A 16,839-nucleotide genomic window follows, 5' to 3' on the forward strand; every position below is an offset into this window, starting at 1 on the left:
TAGGGAAAATTTCTAATTCATCTTTGTCTCTCTAAAGGCATCTAACACAGAGAACAGCAAACAGAAGGTGTCAGAAAATGTTGAATAAATAAGGGATTACTGAGCCTCTGCTAGTGATTTAAGAAAAATTACGGAGAATGGATGACATAATATAGAAGCAGGCAAATGTTTCTCTAATGTTCAAAATAAAGAAAGTGAGTGAATTCTTAAACAATTGACCAATGAGTTTGCTTGTGATTTCATGACCCACAATCATGTTGTAAACTTTAAAAAATAATAACTATTTGCCAGACAACTAGATGGTACAATAGACACAGCACCAGTCCTGAAATCTGAAGGACCCAAGTTCAAATCCAGCCTCAGATAGTTAATGCTAACTAGCTTTGCAACCCTGGGCAAGTCACTTAATCCTGATTGCCTAATAATAATAATGATGATGATGATGATGACTATTTGTGGGACAGCTAAATGGTGCAATGGATAGAGCAACAGACTTGAGTTCAAATCTATTTTCATGCTAGCCTTAATGCTAACCAGCTGTGTGACACTAAGCAAATCATTTAACCTTAATTGCCTTGCAATAATAATAACAATTAATAACTACTTGCAAAGTGATTTGGTAATCACTACAAGTCAGTATATCAGGAATAAATTATGTTTGATTCATCTCCTTTCCTTTACACTAGATCTCAATATATTGGAAGAATGTCACCATGTACCTGGAAATCAGCATTTCATTTGGCAATATCTCCTGGTATGCCCATAAAGGGAAAATGGAGAGATGGGGATTCAATAGTTAATGATGGTAGCAGAAGTAGCAACTAGATGGCACAGTGGATAAAGTGTCACCTCTGGTCAAGAGGTTCAATCTGTTCAAATCTGTTCTCAGACACTTAATAGATGTGAGATCCTGGCCAAGTCACTTAGCTTCATGTGCCTTAGTTTCTCATTTAAAAAATAAGCTGGAGGAGGAAATGACAAACCACTCCATTATCTTTGCCTAAAAACAAGCAAGGAAACAAACACCACCACCAAAAAATTTAAAAATGGTGTCACATTACCCAAGAGTAGAGTCATATGAGTTCAAAACTGTTTGGACAATGAGACCCAAATGGTGACTTAATAAATGGATATCAACTTGAGACTAGAAGTGTACCTCAGCACTCTGTCTTTGTCTCTATTCTTTTCTAGACTTTTATTACTTATTTGAATTAAGTTATAATCTATCTGTTTATTGAATGCATTGATAACAATGGCAGTACTACAGCCACTTCAGGGATCTGAGAATCCAGAGATAGAGACCAAAAGCTGCAGTAGAAGGCGCAAAATCAATATCCAATCAGACCCAACATCCCTTCAAACATAAATGCCTACTATGTGCAAAGCACTCACTGAGTACTAATAATTCATAGATAAGACAAAACATAGTCCTTCCACTCAAGGAGCTTGAATATGACTGGGTCTCTAATACTTGTGCAATGGTGATAGCAAGAGACAATTATTTTTTCTTTTATTTGTGCAATTTTTTTTAAATTTAAGTGCTAGGGCAGGCTCCGACACTGAGATTGTTGGGAAGCTATGGCACATGTCCACTTGAATGGCTGCATTCATCCTTCAAGAATATCTACAGATCTTTTTTCTTGGTCATTACCAAGTCCTGGTTCCCAGCTTCCTCTGAATTTGTCTAAGCTATAGAGTACTTACCAGTGCCACCCTCATCATTCTCCATGGCAACAACCATCCCAACGTGGCACCGGACAGGAATGCACTGAATTTGAAGCAACTGTACCTTTATAGATTGGGTTACTTTGGGGAATGTTTATCCCTGAAATGGAAGAAAATTGTGGGAAGGATGCTTTGCATAGACTGGGAGATTGGGATGTCATGGTGTTTATTAAGATCGCCTGAATGCATGATTGCCTGGCTTTCAGAAATGATGTGGCAAGATTTACATGCCGATGCTCTCGCAGTGGAAAGGAGGAAGGAGTCATTATAATACATGCTTCTCATGCCCACAGGCTTATAATAAAAGCATCAAGTTGAGTCCATAAGTGGAACAAGTCATTAATTACTGACGGGATTGGAAGAAATGAAAGCCCAAGGTGCCATCATGAAGGGCTGTCAAATTCTCACAGAGAACAAGGAGAGGGGGACACTGGCTTTCGATTAGTCTTTATGATTTAGCAAGTCACTCAGTCAACCAGTGCTCTTCAGGAAGCAGCTGCACGTTGAGTGAGATAAAAAGGCATAAAAATAGGAAACAAAAGGAATATTAAAAATAGGGCCTGCCCTCAAGCACCTTACACTCCAGTGGGGGTGTACTGAAGTACATAAACACACACATTCATGCTTTGGTATATATTCCCATGGAAGCATAAAGGAGACCAAGAAATATTTTTAGAACTATATTTTGTAACTATAAAATATTATTAAATATTTTAGAACTATCAAATGACAATAATAAAAGACTATTGTAGAAGAGTGAGTGGAGGCCTAACCAAGCAGTCAGGACACTGGGGTGGAGATGGTCAGAGAAGATTTTCTGGGAGGCAGATATTAAGGCAGCCAGTCTAATCTGTTTTGTTGTTGTTGTTGTTGTTGTTTTTCTTTTCTTTTCTTTTCTTTTTTTTAAGAATGAGCCAGGGAATGGTATAAGAGCATAAAGTAATGCATAGGAAGCAGAATGCTAACTCTTGGACCCCTCTATATCATAGCATCATATTGTATCAAAGCATATTCTGAAATCAAATATTTATTACAATTTATTGAACAATTCCTAGATATAATCCTGTTCCAAAGTTTGGGAGACTAAGGAAAATGTGCGTGTACATGTATGTATGTATGTATATGTATATGTGTGTGTTTGTATATATGTATATACATATGTATATATACAAGTGAATGCATAAAGGAAATGAATACTTAAAAGTATCCTTTGCTGACAACTAATTCAACTAGAGAATTTCAAAGGATGAAGAAGTCACTGTTGTTTCTAGTGGCCACAAATCTATTTGGATATTTGAATAACATGAATATTATATCAGAGGCAGCATGGTCTACTGGAGAGAGATCTCATGTCAGCATCCTGATGGCCTGCTTTGCATTCCCAATTCTGACACATATTGGATGTGGAACCCTGGGCAAGGCACATAATCTCTCAGTGCCTCCAGACAACTTTCAACGTGGCAGAGAAAAGGAAATTTGCTCATCAGATATTGCCTATACTAATGAAATCACAGGCTAGATCAAAAATAAAAGCAAATAAACCAAAACAATATGTGATTAAGTAGCCCTTTTACAAAACAATTTATTCTAGCCCTCTTAGCTCCAGACTAGACCCTCAGAGACCCCACTTGGGAAGAGTCAGTCATTCAGCTCATAACCACCAGAGGCTAAGAGAACTCTTCTTTATTCTGTCATTTTTCTCCACTATTGTTTCAACTTCCCAGACCATGATTCCCTTCTCTGGTCCTCATTCCCTCTAAATGTGTCTCCCTCTTCCGTCATAAAGTCCTTCATGGCAGACCTGTCTCACTTTGGTATTTTCATCCACCACATTTAGCACAGTGCTTGGCATAGGGTAACCACTTAATAAATGCTTCTCATTCATTCATCCATCATAGCATTCCTGGGAGATGAGATGTACATTCATTATTATCCCCATTTAGAAATGAGAAAAGAGATATTTGGTTGAGATATGAAAAGCCTTAAATAGCAGGATGGATAACAGACGTTATCCTGAGGTCACTGTGGTACAGAAGGGAAGAGAGAAATCATGTCACATGATTCATAGTGGGTGATATAATACTCTCCATTATTGGGTAGTAGATTCCTTAACCAGAGTCACTTGATCAGATGATGTGGAAGGTAGTGGGTTCCCCATTAATGGAGGTCAAGTAGAGAATGAATGACCCCTTGTTAGAGGAAGCCATATTGAGAATAATTATTCAGTGTGTAGTTTAACTACCCACCATCTGAAGATTCTTAAAGCTCAAGAACTACAAAAGTACAAACCCCTGAACAACTTATAATGAAGCATATCTTTAAACTTTCCAAGAATACCCCAGTGATACATGAAGACCTTCCCCTCATCACACACTATACTTTAACCAGAAGTTTTATGAAAAACAGGTGCTGCTACAGACTTAGAAATAACACATGGCAATTTCAAAATTCAAGTGGCCAGAGTGGATCTCGAAATTCTAAGTACCTTCTTTGTACAAGTTTATATGGTGCTAGGAATAGAAAAAGGGCATTGTCTCTCTCTTCCCTTGAGACATTCACAAATGTGACTCAAGGCCTAGTGCACAAAATTCTGGATTTACATAACCCATGTCCAATTTGGGATATGGAATCTTTATATTACCAGCTCTTTAACTAATACTGCCTATATCCAAAGAATATTCAGGGAAATATCAAGTCATATTTTAAATATAACGTATGTGGAGGGAGGGTTTCACAGATGTAAATAAAAGGATCCCCAAATATGATATATGCACACTCAGGATAGCAATGCCTGTATTTATATATAGAACAGCCTTTATTCTACCCCCCCACTTCCCCCCCCCCTTCTTTCTCTCTCTCTCTCTCTCTCTCTCTCTCACACACACACACACACACACACACACACACACACACGAGAAAATAGAAGAGGAGTCAAAAAAATCATAAAAATTAAATCAATTACCTTACCTCTCTATGGAGTTCTATTTTCCTCACAGTCTTAAGATTATCCATATTCATATTATCATTCTCTACTTTGGATTGTTCTAAGAAAGGAAAAAAAACCCTTGGTTACAGGACAGGCCAATCATTGAAATTCTGATGAATATTATTTCTTTTTACCCTGGAGATATCATTCAGTCTTTTGGCACTACCCTTAGAATATGGGTTTCCCTAGAAAGGACTTTCCTAGACAGGCAACCTTCCCATTTTGGTGAGTTCCATTTTTTACAGAGCTTTTAGTTCTCTGGAATCAAAGGATAACTGGGAATTTGACTCTCTTAGAAAGAGCAACATCACTGGGCTGCTATGAATATTAACTTATTGGGAACTATTTCTGGTTAGAGATAGGAATCAGACAATTACTGGTACTACATAGCTAATTTTCTTGCTTCAGATATCTGAATCAGGGTTACCTTATATCTGTTGGAATGTTATATGGATATACCTCTAAATTCCTGTTTCTTTTCTCTATTAAAACGTACTGCTTGAGAAAAAGAACTATTTTGGAATTACTTTTGTATATCCAGCACTTACAATGCTTGGTATATAGTAATTACTTAATAAATTGTTGTTGTTTGATGAACTGATTAGTTCCACAGTTATAAAATAAAACAAAACAAATGGAAAACTAAAAGTGCTATGATTGTGGAGAAGACAGAACCTAGATGGCAGCATATCTGTTAAGATGAATGGCTGGATGCCCAAGGGATGCTTCCTCCATCACTGATCTTCCCCTTCTTCCTCCTGCTGTGAGCTGAGGACCATTGCATCTGAGAGAACATATTCTGGATAATGGTCCTTCCTACTAATGAGCCAGATTGATCTAACTTATTGGCTGAATCAAATCAAGTGTTTATTAAGGTCTCCTTATGTATCAAGTACTCTAAAATTGCTAAAACTACAAATAAAGAAAAAAAATTAACCCTGTCCTCAAAGAGCTCACAATCTAAATCTGCCTTAAACCTGTCCTCATTCCCACCTTGCATTTAATTTAAGACAAACCACAGGTCTTCCATTCTGGGAGCTAAATATACACCAGAGAAAATGGTCTTTTGCTTTGGTTATTTCAGACTTCCCTGGTATATTGTGAACATTCTTTTATTCCCAGCAACCCTGGGAGAAAATGGAAGAAAGATTTGAGTGCAACCTCCAAGTCCAAAGTTCTTTCTATTATCTCATGCTGTCTTGGTCTCTTCCCATGCAAAAGGGTCATTTGGGATTATTCTGGTAAATAGAATATGTGTTGACTCCCTAAGAATCTTTTTCATTCCAAAAAGCCATTGAGCTTCTCAACCAGTTGGCCACTGTCCACATCCAATTCAGGACCTGCTTCATTTTGGATCTTAAAAGATTGAGTCAGTCAAGCAATTTGAGAAGGTGAACAAAATCTTTGAGGAAGAAAACTTTGCCAGCAGAGATGGCATTAGATAATATGGAACCTGCAGGGGCAGATGGTTCTGGGTACCACTTGTACTTTGGGCTTCAGGCAAAGCAGGTAGCACAGATGAAGGAGTGATGGGCCTGAAGTCAGGAAGTCCTGAGTTTAAGTTTGGTCTCATTATGTGACCCTAAGGAAGTCATGTAATCTCTATTTGCCTAAGGTTTTCCCAAAATTAGTGTAACAATAGCACCTACCTCATAGGGTTATTGTGAAGATCAGATGAGATAGATGAGATAGATACCAGATTACATGGTAAGAGGAAGTTATGCTCTAGGAGTTATAGGATATTGCCATTGTCCATTTTTATAAACCTAGGTAAAGGAAATAGATTGTACTATGGCAATCTCTTCTAGTCATTGCTGGCACGATTCTTGCCAGAGTCCTCCTTAATAGGCTGGTCCTACATCTAGAATAAAGTAATCTACCTGAGAGCCAGAGTGACTTCAGAAGGGGCCGAGGAATGGTCAATAAGGTGTTTACTACCTACCACCACCAGGAAAATATGATCTAACCAAAGTCTCTGATACTATCAGTCATGAGAGCTTATGGAAAATTATGTCAAAATTTGTTTGCCCAAAGAATTTCACCAGTATAAATGAACATCAGTTTCATGATGGCCATCTTGCCTGAATATGTGTAAACTACTTAGTATCGTACCTGGCAGATAGCAGGTCTATGTAAATTTTCATTACTTCCCATTCTTCAAGGGCTGAAAAAATTCAGCCTTCATATAACCTTAGCAGACATTCTACATCACTATAAGTGGGGGTGTAATTAAAGGTGTAACCTAAGTTTAGAAATGACTTTCTCCAGAGATCAGTGATCAATCAGGAAGGCCTTGCAAAGATTTTGACTCTTTGGTGGCAGCAATGATTGTTTTTTTTTTATGAATCCCTAGCATGTTAAAGCTAGGCTAGATATTAGAAAAGGAAATGTCAGAGCTAGTAGGTCTTTAGAACAAGGAGCTGGGGCTTAGAACAGAAAATATCAAAGCTAGAGGGAGGTTACCCTGCATTTTTTCACACAGAAAAGCAAGGTTCAGAGGAGTGTGGGATTCTCCCTAAGACTTGCCTAAATGGGAAACACACAAAAATTGATAATCAACACTCTTTAAAAGACATCCCACTATATATATATATATATATATATATATATATATATATATATTTTTTTTTTTTTTTTTTTTTTTTTTGCAGAATCCCAAAGTCACCAATCTCAGGATTGAGAATTTCACTAAATCTAACCCTGAGTAGGCATCCTATTAATACTGAGTCTGATCAATTATCCTTCTAGACACTGCTAGACAACCTCCAAAGAGGGAAAATCTACCTCTTCCTGTGGTAGACATTTCCATTAGACACCTCCACCCTCTACCAGTTAGCCCCATTCACTTCTTGTCCACATCTTCCTCTCTGTAATCTCTTGCCCCCATTGGTCCTCCTTCTGTGCTCCCAAATCAAACATAAACAATCTAATCCTTCTTCCTATGACAGTTTCTGTAGAGATACTTCTCCTCAGATGTGGTTTGGATTAAATGGCCTCTAAGGCCCTTCCTAGCTCAGAGATTCTGGAAAACATCTATTGATCATCTTTTCTATGCAAGCATTGTTTATAAATGCTTACCCATGGTCTTTTGACTATTATAATATTGTATTCCTTTGGAAAATTCATTGTTTCATGTATGATTGGGGTTCTTAGTCTTTTTCTGTGAGTCATAGAACTCCTTTGGCAACCTAGAAAAACCTATGGCTTCCCAGAATTCTGTTTTTAAATGTATAAAATAAAACACAGAGGATTACAAAGGAAACCGATTATGCTGAAATAGTTTGTAGGCATCAAAGCTGTGATAACATGTAATCTATTGGTAGAGCTGATGACTACAGTAATTTCCAAGTAAACAATATTTTGAGTTATCTGAAACAATGGTAAAATGACATGAAAATATCTGTTATTTCTTTAGTGAAGAAAGGTATAATAGTTTCTTAGCTATATTCATAATTAAAGCAAATGCTAAATTTCACTTATAGGCCTGTGAAAACAAAGATATCCATCTTTTTTCCCCCATCCAATGTAATGGATGCTTTGAAAATTCTTGATAGTCAGTTTACAAACCTCTTATCTATGTGTTTATCCACCCCAACCCACAAATCATAGCCTTTCCCTACTTATCTCCCCATCTATTGCCCCAACCATTCACCCCCTGGAAACTGAGACCTGGCAATGGGCCTTTTCTACTGTCAAATAGACTGATCAGTAAGCATGTACCAGGGATCCTTTTGCTGTCTTTCCAACTATATTGGTATATCTTCTCAGCCCCAATACCCTGGCCTCTAAAGTCCAAGGCCCTCCTTCTTGTCCAAGGGAAAAAGTGTCAAGGAAGGATATCAGTGAAGAGTTAATATTACTATTATTATGTAAAAATGAACCCTTGAGGTAGACCAACCCCTTTCACCAAGCGGAGGTGGCACCTGAGAAAATGGCTAAAACTACCTATAACACTTTTTAACCCTTCATTTTTCCCACTTTCATCCAAGAAACATAGAAGCTTAATAGGTAAAGAGCAGATGCTTCTAAGTACTTGAATAGGACTGGAGTGAACATCTAAGGACAGAGTAGCTATGGACCCAGAACACTTGGATATGTGACTTGGTCTCTCAGTTGACTTTTTCCCTTTCCTCCTTTCAAGGCAGTATTTCAAAGCAGAGTACTATTTGTGAAGTTTGGAAGTCCTGAATTCAGTTTCAACTGCGTGACCTCCCAACCTTAGCTTCTTCATTGGTGAAATGAGGAAATTACCCTCAGTAGAACTCTAAGGTCCCTTCTAGAACTAATTCTACTATCAATCCTATTTTAGCCTGAGGAAGCCTAAGAGTCCAAATGAGATGCTAATCTAAAATGAATTGCCCCACCAAACCATTGTAAGGAATATAAACTCTACCTGTCCCTGTATTATTATTCCTTTTCCATTGGGGAGAAAGGTTGAGGTTGGGCTCTTTTATAATCCTGGGACAAAATTAGACTTCAGACCTGATCTGTAATGAACTTGGGCCCTCATTGATGCAAAATCCTTTCCCTGGCTCACCTTTGTAATGGTCCAGGTGGAGAGTGGAGAGGGAGGGGGATTGTAAGCCAGTGGAAAGAGGCCCAAATTACAACCTTCTTCACTAGAAATGTACCAATTTGGGCATCACTGGAAATGTGTGTGTGTATTTGGGAAGGAGGAGGTGGGAGTTTGTTTTGTCACAAGGAAAGATTCAGATGTGATCTGACTTCCCCTACTCTTGGGACTCTCCAGCCCCCACGTCTCTCAGCCCACCCCAACACTCCCAGGAGATCCAGCCTACCTTCTGACCAGCAGCACCCAGTTCCCGTCTCTGGGCCAAGGCAGCAGCTGCATTCAGCACTCCTCTCTCCTTGCTGTCAGTCCTCCCGCTCCAGTGTGCAGAGAAACATGGGGCCTCTCTTTACTATCCAACAGTGCTCTCTGGTGGTGCTTGGTCCACAACGCCTTCAGCTACTCTGCCCAAACAGAATGTGATGTCCAAGCCCTGGGAGAGCCAGAAGTGACAGGGATTCTCAACATGTTTCTGGGTGATAAGAAAGGCAGAGCCATAAACAACTTTAAAATCAGCAAGGCGTGAAATGCGAGTCCTGGTTTAGGAAGGTAATGTAAATATAGAGGTTAAAAATCCTCCTTCTCGTCCACCAGATGTGTATGTTCTGTCTGTAATGTGTTTGTCATGTAATGCAGAGCTGGAAATCCAGCAGTCAGCATGAACCAGAAGAATTGGCAGCTGTGTTCAGGGAGAGCCACTTTCAACCAGGTCCTTTGATGAGCATCATGGTTCTGAGGTAAGGAAGCTCCATTGCCATGTGAATTAAATACCTTGATTTAAAAAGGTCCCAGGAAACTGGCCTGCCCCGACATCCCCAGGGGTATTCGTTCCAGATTGCAACTCATGGTCCCTAATATGCTTCTGCAGAGCAGCCAGTTAATCTACAGAGCCCAATCCATCAAGCAGTTTGTTCTCATTGTCAATGGCCAGAACCACAGGCTATAGGTTGCAGAAGACTTAATACCACCTAATGCAAACCTTCATCAATGAACAACTTAAGGCTGTTTGAGTCAGTCAGAGTATAGGCCCGCACATCAGGATGCCTACCGTGCCCTCAATATCAGGCAGTGTGCTTTATAATCTCATTTTGCTCTATCAGATGGGACCATTTGGCCAAAGCTAAACTGCCTCTTTCTTCCCACCCTGGATTTACTAGTTTAAATTAGTCTCCAAATTTATGTTTAAGAAAAGTATTTACATTGACCCTTGTTGTCTCTTTTAAAAAAAAATTATAACTTTTGGCAATTTGAACTGACACTTGGAGAATATTTTGAGTTTGTTTGGCATTTGATTTCCAAATGAATTTATTTTAAGACAGAATTTATATAATGTTAAGGCATGAATGAACATCAGATCTCATTAATTTTCTTTCATTTTGCAGTAAAGGAAATTGAGGCACAGAGAAGGAAAGAGATTGGTACAACAATAAAGATTTATTAATGAATAATATCTGTTGGATAAGAGATAAATTACAGTAATTGTTAAGGACCATGCCTTAAGGGTGGCATGTCATGGTCTTTAATAAGTGACTACTGTTATTACTGATTTTCATGCAAAATCATGTCTTATCTGTTAAGGATGAATGATATTATGATCATTTTGCAGGTAACAAAATGGGCCAAGAGAATATAAGAGGAACAACAATAAATCTCTAACATTTATATAACAACTTTAAAGTTTGCAAGGTATTTTGCACATAAATAAAATTCATGGGCAATGTGAGATTTATTTTGTTTTATTCTTTGTATTTTTCAATAGGTTTGTTTTTCTTTTAAACGGAAGGGAGGGAGGAAAGAAGGAAAGGAAGGAGGTAGGGAGGGAAGGAAAGAGAGAGGGAAAGAGGGAGAGAAAGAAAGAGGAAGGGAGGAAAAGAGGGAGGGAGGGAAGAAGAAAAGGAAGAAAGTCACATTTGAAGCCAACACTTCTGATATCAAATCCCATTCTTTTACTACTCATCAAATTGCTGTTGAAATTTATTATAAAATGTTTGAGTCAAGAAGAAGCACTAGAAATGCCCATGCCTTTCCTTTTTCAGAGCACACAATTGAGGCAGACAGTGATTAAGTGACTTTTCTAAGGTCACAAAGCTGATAAATGTCTAAGGAGCATTTGAATTCAGGTCTTCCTGACTCCAGATCCAGCCCTCACTGTACCGTAGCTCCCCCTGGCAGTCAGAACGTAATCTTCCTTTTCATGGGCAAAATAATTGTGATGCAGGCTAAACTCGTGACAGCTTTATTCTTCAATGTGAAGTCTTGGTTTCACATAGTACTTGTCAATTTATACTTATGGAATTCCCTTACAAGGAACTCTAAAGGGCCATCACCATTCTTTTATGGCATTGCAATTTTTACTATATCTACTTGAGAACTTAGAATGTCAGAGCTGGAAAGAGCTTTAAAAGGCCTCCTGTCAAACCTTCTCATTTTAAAGGGAAGAAAACTGAGATGCAGAAAAGAAAAGAGGCTTGATTGACATGAAACAAATAGATTACATAGCATTCATTCATTATGTGTATCTAAGTATACATGTATATACACACGGATAGATAGACTTAAAGACAGACAGATAGATATAAATATAAATAGATGGATGGCTGGATCAATGGATAGATGGAAAAACAAACAGTTGTTTCAGAGGGAAGACACTACATTAAGAGGAATCAGGAAAAGCTTCTTGTAGAAAATGAAATTTTAACTAGATCTTGAAGAAAACTTAGGAAGTCAAGAAATATAGATGAGGAGGAAAAGAACTCTAGAAAATTTTGTGATTCAGAAGATGGATGTGTCTTTCATTTGAACATCGCAACAACTTTGTGAGGGAGGTGCTACCATTATAATCATTTTGCAAATGGGGAAACTGAGGCTAAAAAAGGATGACTTGCAAGAGTCACACAGGCATTAAGTGTCCAGTTTTTGAACTCATTTCTTTTTGAATTCAGTTCAAATATTCTATGACTCACCTAACTGCCACATTGATTTACCTTGATGATACTTGTTGAAGTGAAGAGCTAAAACATGTGTTTGTTGAAGCAAAAGGTAACTTATCCCCAAGTGAAATAAAACCTGAAATCAGAGGCTAGCATCTTTCACATCTTCCTTCCAGACTGTGTCATTGTGATATCTTCTTCCTAACAAAGCAAATCTGACTTCAAGGCTTAGAAAAATGGTCTTCTACAAACTCTCTTTTTTTAAACCTTTATTTTTCTTAAGGTTTGTTTGTTTGTGTGTTTTACAATGGAGGCAGAGTGGGAAGAAGGAGGAATTGTTTTCTTTCACAACATGGATTTCATGGAAATGTTTTGTATAACTTCACATGTGCCTTCTTAATGAGGAAATAGGATGGGGAGGGAGGGAGAGAGCCTGGAACTCAAAGTTTTAAAAGCAAACTAAAAAAATGTTTTACACGCAACTGGGAAAAATAAAACTATTAATCAAACCAACAAAAATGAAACTCAGAGTCAGGATGACTGAAGCAGAAAATCTTCACTTGTTGCCATTCTCTCTGGAAATGAATTTTTCTCCATTCAACAATTCTATGCTTTGGGTGACACACATATAATTTATTACTGACTCCATAGTTGAAGCCTTTCCATCCAGAGGTGATACCGTGCTAGAACAACCTCTGAGAATTTAGAGTCATTGGGACAGGAGAAGTAGCCTTTGGAGAAGGATTGCTGAAAGAAAGTGAATATTTAGAAAGGACCCCAAGTACTTTTAGCTCAATCCCCAGGGAAACTTATTTGTAAATCGAAGAAACATTTACTAAGCAGCAAAAAGTAACTCTATTAGGCACTAGGGATACAAAGAAGTAACCAGACATAATCTCAGCCCTCAAAAAGCCTATAATATAGTAACATGAGGAGTCATTAGTCAGTAGCTACAACGTAAATCAGAACATATTCCATTCAAAACTTCAAAGACATATGATTTCTTTGTATCCTCTCCATATCCTGAACCATATATTCATGTTTCTTTCTCTCTTTCTTTCTCCTCTCTTTCTTTCTTTCTTTCTTTTTTAAGAGATAAAAGAGCCCTCATAGCCTAATCTTTTTTTTTTTTTTTTTTTTACATATGAAGAATGTGGATGCAGAAAGGTAGAGGTATTTGCTCATGGTTTCCCATGTAGTATATTAGAGAGCTCATTTTCCTCTACCCAAACTCAGCATATTTGTGCCTCTTTCACCTATTAATGGGTGAAAAATTAGATGAAAAAATTAATAGGCAGGTTGTGTGCATAGGAGCAGTCTTTTTTAGTCTTAAAACTCAGAATTGGGGGGGAGAAAGTAACAAGGTCACCACGTGTAACCTCCCACTCCAAGGCTACTGATTGCCAGGGCCATACATACCAATCTTCCCCAGATAGACATGAAGACAAGCTGATCTTAAGGTGCCAAACAGCCTTTCTTTATTGGTAATCTCAGCAAGGGTTAGCAGGAAGCAAGAGCAAGTATATATATGTCTCTGTGTCTCTCTTTCTGCATCCCTGAACCTCTCTACATCTCTATCTCTCTCAGAATCCTCATCCTTTTTGCCTATGGATTCAAAACTGGTTATTTATATTTACTCTCCTCTGGGATTACCCTGTGCCTATCCCACTCAGCACTGTGTAGGTGGATCCGCAGAAGGGAGACTTGTGCTAAGATGGAGTTAGTGTTGAGTCCTAAGAAAAGATCTAGCAAAAGGACACCCCTTGCCATCTCAAGGAAACATTTGTTAAGACACAAGCTCCTGCCTCAGGGGCCAACCCCCTTTTTCCCTCCTAGGTCTACCTTACCAGCAATTTTCAGAAGTCCCTAACATATCCTAACATATCCCCCTTTCTGTCTAACAAACATGCAATTGACCATGTATTCCCTCTACAATAACATCCCCACCCAATAAGGGATTACTTCATCTTTTATAAAGGAAAGTTTTGGGAAGAGTTTATTGCTCCTCCTTCCATCTTTCCAATAAGACGGGAGAGATGCTGAGCAGGAAAACTGAGTTGATTTACATGATCAGATTCCAAAAGGTGAACTTATCCTGAGGATGCTGATATCAGTGGAGTCCAAAGGAAGCAGAACCAGTTTTAGAAATCAAAAGTGACCTCCTCTCTGAAATCATGGTCTTTCTTTAGTGATTGCTCTTTAAATTCATTAAAACAATGATCATCAGACATATCTAACTCTGTAGCCTGTTGAGAGGAACCCGTTCAGCCTTGCTTCTTATATCCAATAATTCCAAGCTGTGCTGTGCTTACTATACTGCACGTTCTTAAGCCTCCTTAAATGTATCTATATCAATTAATAACCTCAGAGAAGAAAGACCCAAGATCTTCTGAGCTGTGACAAAGAGGTGATGGGGTGTACTCACTGCCTACTGCAGTTAGAGGTGATTCATGGGGTGGCTTACCATCTGGGGTCTTCACATAAATATATGTCTCTTACAGAATCCCTGGGCTGCTATTTGCTTCACTGCCTGGCCCAGCTCTAAGTATTTAGTAAATATTTAATCGCAATAATAAAAGATCAAGTTCGCACAACTGGAAATTCTTGTTCAGGGACTCTTGGCACTACTGTGGGTCAATAATGAAATGCATCTTGGCAGAAAGGACTGGCTGATAAAGTCTCAGCAGATAATAGCACACCAGGAACGTGAACTGAGGACTGTCTCACAGAGAAGTTGAGCTTCCGGCTGGCTTATTCCATTCTTTTGGAAGGAATTTTGTGCTAAGATGGGGTGACTATTGGAAACTATTTCTCTAGTCCTGAGCTTTCTGTCCTCCCCAAATCTTGCCTATACTTATCTGTTGTTATGGTAGGTGCATTCACCCAATAGAATTTCAGTTCCTTGAAAGTAGGGATTTACTTTTTCTCTCCCTAATGCCGAGCACAGTTCCTTGCATGTAGTTGGTACTCAATAAACGATAATTAAATTGAACTGGATTAGAATTAATTGCTCTAAACTGGATTATTGTACCCCATATTTGTCAGGAATTCCAGATGTGACTTATTATGTGACTTTGTGGGAACATTATCTTGTTGCTTGTCTGTCCAAAAACAGAATTTCATTTTTAAAATTTTATTCTTTTATCTTTTCTGGTTATAAATGTATGGTAACTTTTTTATACACATTTCTTTAGGAATCATGTTGAGAGAGAAAAATCATAGCAAAAGAGGAAAACGAAAAGAGAAATTTTAAAAAGGGAGGGGAATATACATAGCATGTGTTGATTTACATTCAATCTCGTTGGTTCTCTTTCTATATACAGATGGTATTTTCTATCCAAAGTTTATTAGGATTACCTTGGATCACTGAACCTCTGAGAAAAACCAAATTGTTCATAGTTGATCTTCACATAATCTTGCTATCACTGTGCCAAATATATTCCTGGCCCTGCTTATTTCATTCAGCATCAGTTCATGTAAATCTTTCCAGGCCTTTCTAAAATCACCTTGTTTATCATTTTGTATAAAACAATAAGGATGGGGTTTCTTCACCAGGGCCCTGAAATGTTGAACTAATCCCTGCCTTTGTTTTACACCCAATTTCTCTTTCTCCAATGAGAGTGACATCTCCTTCCTCAATTAAAAAAAAAATATTCCCCGGGCTTCCGGTCCCAAGCAATGGACTTTGTAAGATAGTAGCTGATATGTATTGCATGGCCCTCCCAGCAGAATGAAAGCCTATTGAGGTCAAGAACTGTCTCACTTTCCATATCCATATTGTCAAGAAATATTCATTTGGAAGAATGAATAAAAAGTTGAGCCAACCCATCCAATTAATCAGTTCCACTGAATGGTCATTTGTTCCCTGACCACTATTTTTAAAAGTAGTATCATCATATAATGGCTAAGCAGGCAGTTTCAAAGAGCATGACTGTGACCTCTCTGATATTTAATACATAGGACTTGTGTGATCTGGGACAATTCACTCAATTTTTCAGTGTTTTAAGCAACTAGACTAAAGGTTGTAATATGAATAAGTAAAAGTGTCGTTCCCTACCCATCCCCAGGAGATCCCTGTACCATAGAAATCATTAGTCTAATCCTCTTATACCCCCCAAAATATGCTGAATACTATACTTAGTGCTAAGGATACTAAAAGAAAAAGAAAAACATTCTGTTGTCAAGGAGAGGAGGTGCAGCTGGAGAGACCTAGAGTTGACCACAAATAGAAAATGCCAGATAAGGAAGAGCAGAAATGCCAACAATTGATGAGCAGGGAATCAGATAAAGTCCCTTATGGGAGGGAATAAATCAGGACTGAAGGTAAGGAGAGGAAGGTGAGAGCACTGCACACCTAGTGAACAGATTGCCATGCAAAGGGAATAAAAAAGGCCATTTTGAGAAGAACATAGAGCACATACGTGTTTATAGAATGCCATGTGGAAGAACCGGAAATAAGTGGACTGGAGATATAAATGACAAACACAGGAGATGGCATTTAATCCTACAGGCAAAAGGAAACAATCGGAAACTAGTCAGCAACAGAGTAATTTGGTTAAGCAGATAAATTTGTCAGGTGTATGGCTGATGACTGGAGAAGGGAGAAAGTGGAGATTTGGGGAAGGATA

At 38.3% G+C, this 16,839-nt stretch overlaps 1 long non-coding RNA gene across 6 annotated transcripts in view; it reads right to left on the bottom strand.

Annotated features, from left to right (window-relative positions):
* The window catches only part of LOC116419272, a 211,556-nt gene that overhangs the window by 182,327 nt on the left and 12,390 nt on the right, over positions 1 to 16,839 (bottom strand). For 5 of the 6 annotated variants that reach the window (XR_004229533.1, XR_004229531.1, XR_004229530.1 and 2 more), the window contains exons 2-3: positions 9,511 to 9,714; positions 4,693 to 4,769 (exon numbers count right to left, since the gene is read on the bottom strand). This is a non-coding gene — a long non-coding RNA (uncharacterized LOC116419272). Of the gene's footprint in view, positions 1 to 4,692; positions 4,770 to 9,510; positions 9,754 to 16,839 lie in introns of all 6 variants that reach the window. The other variant, XR_004229532.1, reaches the window with a different exon arrangement.

This window comes from Sarcophilus harrisii, chromosome 5, assembly GCF_902635505.1.
Source record: "Sarcophilus harrisii chromosome 5, mSarHar1.11, whole genome shotgun sequence".
Classification (NCBI taxonomy): Eukaryota; Metazoa; Chordata; class Mammalia; order Dasyuromorphia; family Dasyuridae; genus Sarcophilus; species Sarcophilus harrisii.